Source organism: Triticum dicoccoides, chromosome 4A (assembly GCF_002162155.2).
Source record: "Triticum dicoccoides isolate Atlit2015 ecotype Zavitan chromosome 4A, WEW_v2.0, whole genome shotgun sequence".
In the NCBI taxonomy this organism is placed as follows: Eukaryota; Viridiplantae; Streptophyta; class Magnoliopsida; order Poales; family Poaceae; genus Triticum; species Triticum dicoccoides.
This window is the reverse complement of record NC_041386.1, coordinates 549133648-549141025: the sequence shown is the minus strand read 5'-3', so window position 1 is coordinate 549141025 and position 7378 is coordinate 549133648. Positions and strand designations below refer to the sequence as shown.

Here is a 7378-nt window from a genome sequence, read left to right as displayed (position 1 = left end):
GTAAGGTGTGTAGCCAGTGCCAAGCAGATCCTTTCAACTTTAAAGGAAGATATTTTATGAAGGATTTTATTATTCACTATTCATTAAATTGATTTTATTCCTGGCAATTAATAGTAGATGATAAACCGCCAGCTCAACGCAATTAATTATTACTAAACATAGACCAAATTGTTTGGCTATATATATATACAAACATATAGCAGTTAGCAAGTACTCCTATACGGTTGTCATTCATATGCAAAAAAATCCTTACAAACTAAGACTACTCATATTAGAAAGGAGAAAGCTTATATTACCATGGAGAGAGGCAAGGTGATTATGCTTGTGATGGTCATCCTTCCATGCCTCATAATATTTTCTCAGGGTGAGTACCCAACAATAATTAGTTGAACTTCTCGTAAAGATATTGGTTAGTTCTATATGATTTTGGGAAAATACCATTGAGAACCATCACTAAGTTATTTTGAAATTTTGTATAAATTTTTGTAATACTTAATTGAATGAGAACACACTTATTTGCATATGCAGCTCAAGCAACTGATCAGGTGGATAGCGGCAAGATTGAGTTATGCATATGTCCAAAGAAAGATCCACCATGCCCAAATGGTTTGTGCTTCTGTTGTGCACTGGAGCAAGAACGTTGCTTTAGGACTAGGAAAGAATGCATTTGTGAACCTAGTTACCACCAACCTCCTTCAGATGGAAGCTACTCCCGTCCCCTCTCTTTGCCTTAAAACACTGTTTCAGATTGTCGCGATGAAAAGTATTGTCATGAATATCTTGAAGTAAAAGAAATAAGTTATAATCATTGCATGGTTAGCATTATGCCGGGGCTATATATGCCATGAACTATTGGGAGTATGAACTTTTTAAGGTATCTTTTCGTGATTGGCACAAAAAAAATACTAACCATTCTAGCAGAAGACCGCTACACTAGGACCATGGAGAATGAGAAAAAGATTGAGCTCCCGATTGTGGCTTCTCATTTGCAATCTTCCATCATGCCCTCCCTTGGAAAATAAAATTAGATACATGGTTATCTTATACGTTGACTTAGAGCGGTACATGGCTAAATATTTTCTGAGTGGATAAGAAATACTCCCTCTGTAAAGTATTTCTTATTCATGCATAGTGTACGCATGGAGTTCTTTATCAGCTGACCATCCCGCCTGCCTTGGGGTTAAACCCAAACATGGGTTCCGACTGGACTTTTCCTTTCCTGGTTTCGTTTGAAGCACTGTTTAAACATCTTGTAAATAGAATTGTCACAGAAGCAAAATTTCCAACAAGGAAGAACTCATTTGGAATCCTGCATATATTCTCTACGTTCCAAACACACCCTTATAGGTTTAACTCTTAGGCCTCGTTTGGTTTCAAGGGCCGATCATCGCAGGGCTCTAATCCACCTCGGGGGGATTTCCATGGCCTCTCCCACACCACGGGGAGATTACCATGTCAGTTTGGTGAACAGGGGGGAGGGGTGGAGATCACATCCAGAAAGTGTAAAGAAAATTGTAATATTCAGGAATCATGAAAATGACTCAGTTTCTTTACAGAAACATCATAGAAATTCAGAAGTAATCAAAATTTATGTATATTTCCTTGAAAAAAAGAAAAATCAGGAATGACACAAAGTACTAAGGAAAAAACATGAAACACACAGATAATCAGCAAAATAACACTTCAACCCACTGACAGACACTAACCACAAGTTATACATATCGATTCGCACAAATAACATAGCACTACCGTGGTGTCCTAATCATGATTTTAACATCAAAAATACAAACTACGACTAGAAATCCAACAATAATAAGCATTTTGCTCCATAAAAAATGCCCGTGTGTGACTAATCCATAGCAAAATGTTGTCAAAACAGTTACTCTATTGTAACTTCCACCATCGACTTCTTTGAACATTTTTATCGGATAGCTTTAGTAAACTTGCAAAACAAGAAAGAACAGTGTTGTTACTACACAATATCATGTTTAAAACTATATATAAGCACATATTTTTATTTACATGCATGTTTCACAAAGAAACAGATGCACACATAATAAAATGTTGTCCTCTCTGATAATAATCTACAGGAAAACTCAAAACCTCAACAATACATTGATTCATGTTTTCATTGCTTTGTCACTAATACACGTTTTTCAAATCAAGCTTGAAGCTAAGACAACAACAGATCAATTCAATGGTGTATGAATAAAGTCAAAATGGATAGAGATGATAACTAAAAAAACACTTGGGTTCATAGAGTTTAAACCCAAAGCAATTATCAAGATTACATATGCTCAACCCACAGTTCTTTAGCTTGGTATAAAAGGGAAGAACTTGAATGATTAATGTTCAACATTGTCAATGGTTAGAGTTAAACTGAATAGTTAGCTTGATACTAATGCTACCTTTATCAATGGAATTAAATTCCAACAAGTATTATAGGAAAGAAATGCATACTTCAGGTTATCTTGAAGATTCTAAGTTAAAATTAGGACAAGGATAATACAGGCTGACTAGTCCCTTCCATATGTGATTTTTAGATTAAGTTTACTGACAGAAGAAAATTATATATCAAGGCCATAATTTCATAGAACTAACCAAGCAACACATGGACCAACTAGCAATCCTACAACAGAGCATCTACTCTTGGCATGGTGAAGAAAATAAAATGGAATTGTAAGATAATGCAGAAGAAGTAAGATCATAGGAAGCTTGATTTGTATGAAGAAAAAACTGTACCGCTCGATGATGAACCTGGCATCGAAGTTAAAGATTTCGCCAGGATTGGAGGGAATCGCTGGAAACGGCTAGGATTAGGATCCTGGAGCCCGTCCTTGGTGCCAGCATTGTAGGTGCCCTTAAACTACCATCATAGTCATTAATCTAGATAAAGTAAAGCACTTGCTATTGTCAGAGCACCTGCATTTGACGCACGATAATATAAATTTTAGTTGATGGCACAAAACTTTGCCAGATATAGTGCGCATCTCCACCTGATATTTCTAAACCAAAACAAAGAAAAAATAACTCGGTCCAAAGAGTATGGAGGGCTGCTGGTTACTATGTTCACATGATGAGTCATAAAACTACATCGATCTACATGTATCTAAATCTAATTAATAATCAATGTTGTGTACCTCCTATAACATACGAAGTATGATGTTAATTGTTAACTATGAAAATACTATTGACAAATAGAGAATGTTCTGTTTAGGATGGACAAATACATAATTATGAAATACTTTGGGCAAATACATAAGAGGTACACATACTATATATGGACAAATACATAGCTATGAAAATGAACCAACTGAACCATAGGTCTGTTGTATACAAGTGCACAGATTTATCAAATAGATAAGCAAATATTACCCCACAGGAAAAAAAGATAAGCAATTGTTAATGAACAATGAGATGTAGTGATCAGGAGCAGGCAAGTTTCTATGTGCATAAATCTTCAGAATAAATTTTACAATCCGTATGGCCAGAACGGTATGCTACATTGGAACAACTCGTAGGCAGCTAGAAAGAAAATAAAAATCCGTTTGGATCTAGGGTCAAGTTCATCAGGGACGGAGGCATGAACTGGAGAAAATATATGAGGTCGAAGAGGGCGGGAGGAGGAGGGAGCTAACCTTGATCAGAGAAGGTAGAAGTCACGGTCACCGGAGGGGGCCAAAACTTCGATGCAGATGGAAGATCTGGGGAAGGAGGGTGACGACTGCGGTCCGTCGCCATCGCTGGAGGGGAGCTTCTATCCTAAGCACCAGAGGGAGGAGGTCAGGGGCGTCGCTTCGGTCGCCGGCGCAGGAGCTCGGAGGCGGAGGAGATGGGGCGCCGGATCTTGGTCGACGGCGCCTGTTGTTCACTCGTATCGCTCAAGACGGGGGTTTCCTTTCCGATCTCTGGGGTCGTGGCGTTTCTTCCCGTGGAAATGGCGTGGGTCGGGCAGGGCTACCTCTAGTACAGATGCATCCAAATGTCACGGTGGGTCTCCCGGGGCCAACTCAGCACGAGGTTCTCTGGCCCGGGGAAATAGCGGGGATCCCGGGGGGATCACTTGCAACCAAACAAGGCCTTATTGTGCTACTACCTAGTTCCTGAATCTAGAACACCATCAAAAGAATATATTCTGATCACATAAACACTATTCTGATCATGGGATCAGAATAATATTCTGATCACAACATGAACTTCCCGAGTAACGCGCCTGACCTTCCCCAGGTACTAGGTTGAACTTCAGCTAAAAGGTGTCCAAATGGGGCTTGCAATATACCGTTAGAAAGCTATGGACACCAGTATCATGACCCAAGTTAATTTTTTGGCAAAATGTAAGCGGTTTAAGAGCAGTTTTGAAAACCGTTTTTTCTTCGTACAAAAAACGTGAATCGTATTTTTGATCGCATTTCTAAACCATTTATCGGAATGAGGTAAATAATATGGCATTGAAAAGCTGCTGAAAAACCTCACCTTCAACATGTTGAAAGTTTTCTCTAATTCCCTATGGATAAAGAGTAATTTCAAAAATCGTAAAATTTCGCAAAACGAACAGCCGAGATTGTATTTTCAATGTAATTTCTAAACGGCTAATCCAATTGAGGCAAATGATATGGCGTTGCAAAGCTTGTGAAAATGCGCTACTTTTTCATGTTGAAAGTTTTTTCTAATTTTGAACGGTTTAAAAGTAATTTAGAAAACGGTACAAGTTTCATCGAGTTTGTATTTTCAAGGTAATTTTTTAACTGTACGTCTGAATGCAACAAATGATACGGCATTGGAAAGCATGAGGAAATTCGAAACTTTTTGTATATATTGTTTCTCTCAGTTCCTTACTGTTTTAAGTCAATTTTGAAAATGGCTAAAAACATATTTTTGCCGTAATTTCTACAAACTTTATCGGAATGGGGCAAATAATATACCGCTGAAAAGCTACGAAAAATGTGGAACTTTTTCATGTTTATGGTTTTCTCTGATTCCTAGCCATTTTTAAGTAATTTCAAAAACAGCGAGATCATGCGTTCTGCCTTTATCGCGAAACGAATTCTTCAAAAATGCACCGCGTGAAGAACTTGAACTTCTCGGCATGTCTACCTAAACTTCACTCTGTTTTTCACGTGTGTTTTTTTGCTCGTAGATCTCCATCCACTACTAGTAGCTCTCCATCCATTCATCGGCATTGAGCAGGTGATATACCGATGAAAAGCTGCTGTAAACACGCAACTTTCCCGTGTTCATCATTTTTTCATACTCGTGACGATTTTAAAAGTTTTTCATCTAAAATTCATTCAGCGTAGTAGTTGAACTTCCTTCTGTTTTTACGTTGAACTTCTGTGATGTATTTTTGTTTGTAATTTTCTCATCCATTCGTCAGTGTTACACAAATAATATTCCTTTTGTACAAACGTCTCTCATAATAAATTTTTTAACTTTCTCCGACCGAGGACTTGAACTTACACAAATGATATTCCTATCGTTTTGAGGTAAATTAGAAAATGGCGAGATCATGATTTCTGCGTTCATCGCGAACGGAAATGCACTGCGTGAAGTAGTTGAACTTCTGGGGCATGTCTGTTTGAACTTCACTCTATTTTTTGACGTGCTATTTTTTGCACTACGTGAAGTAGTTGAACTTCTGGGGCATGTCTATTTGAACTTCACTCTGTTTCACTTTATTGTATTTTTCTTATATGAAATACACACCGTGTAGTACGTGAACTTCCAGTTGTTATCACTTTGAACTTCTCTCTGGTTTGAGAGAATTATTTTAAAACACAAAAAACTACATTTTTTATGTATTTTGGACATCTAAATACATGGTGAACCTCTCTCACAAGAATTTTTTGAACTTTTCCTCGCCGAGCACTTGAACTTCTAGCAACCATTTTTTCGTTTATGAGTTGTTTTTAAAAGTGCAAAAAATGGTGTTGTGTTTTTTATTTTTTGAGCAGGTAAATCCTAGGTTTTAATAAACACCAAACTTCTCTGTTATTTCAATTTGAACTTCACCTTTTTATATTTTGAGTAAAGAAATATATTCGATTTTTATACGGACTTAGTTTTGTAATAAACATTATACAACTTCTTCGTTAGTTCGAACTGAACTTCTTGGTTTATTCGTTAGCAATGGGAAAAATTTAAGTTTTTGTGATAGATATTGAACTACTCCATTTTTTGAAATTGAACTTCTTGGTTTATTCGTATCGAGGAAAACTGAGTTTTTCATATACATTGAACTATCATATTTTTTAAAATTGAACTTCTTGGTTTTTTCAATTTTGGACTTCTTGGTGTTATTCATTTGTAACGAAAAAATCCTAATATTGTAATAAACATTGTACAACTTCTTGGATATTTTTGAACTGGACTTCTTGGTTTTTTTGTTAGTAACGGGAAAAATTATGAGAAAGATCTGCATTTTTTATAGACATCGAACTCCACCATTTTTTAAGTTTGAAATTCTTAGTTTTATTTGTTAGTAATGGGGAAAATCCTTTTTTGAACTTTCCCGGGAAGGTCACTTGAACTTCGAGAAACTAAATATTTAGACTTTGGCTTTTTATTCTTTTTTTCTCATATGAAATGCACACCATGCAGTACGTGAACTTCGGGCAGTTAACAATTTGAACTGCTCTCTGTTTGGCTTTACTAACGGGAAAAATCTGAGTTTTTATGGACATCGAACTGCTCTAACTTTTTTTATTTGAACTTCTTTGTGTATCTTTAGAAATGCCAAAATTGAAGTTTTGTTCAAAACATCGAAATTCTTCATTATTTCAAATTGAACTTATTGGTATTATTCTTTAGTAACTAGAAAAATTCGTTATAAATATCAAACTCCTCCGCTTTTTCTAATTGAACTTCTTGGTTTTATTCTCTAGTAACGAGAAAACCTGATTTTTCTTGATTTTTATTGGTTTTTCCACCATGAATTACTCAAGTCTACACCGTCGATTTTTCTCCTTTGCACATCTCGTCTCTTGAGTCTCGACTTTTAAATCCCCCCCTTGAATTATTAAAGTTTTGTTACATGAAATAAACAATTTTGTTCTTTTTGTGCCTAAATATTTTTTATTCTCTGAATTTCTCTTGTAGCTCCCGCTGAACTTCTACACATATGTCATGAAGGTTCCCTAGTTTTTTTAACCTTTTCTGTTTATTTTTTAAACTCTAGGATTAGTGGGTTTTTTGTTGAACTTCGCTGGTTTTCATTTTTGGACTTGAAGGGGTTGTCATATCAACTAATATTTTTATCATTCCTCTTGAGCATCTTTTTTATGAACCTCTGGTCTTTACGAAAGCACCAAACTTTGGGAACTCCTCGTTCTTTTATTTTTGAACTTTTTCAGCAGCAATAATACTTGAACTTCACTGACTT

General features: G+C 36.3%; 1 long non-coding RNA gene across 1 annotated transcript; it reads left to right on the top strand.

Moving 5' to 3' along the window:
- Positions 1 to 229: 229 nt before the first annotated feature.
- Positions 230 to 819, top strand: LOC119289108. Its single transcript, XR_005141425.1, has 2 exons — positions 230 to 364; positions 529 to 819. It is a non-coding gene; the product is annotated as an uncharacterized LOC119289108 (long non-coding RNA).
- The last annotated feature ends 6559 nt before the right edge of the window (positions 820 to 7378 follow it).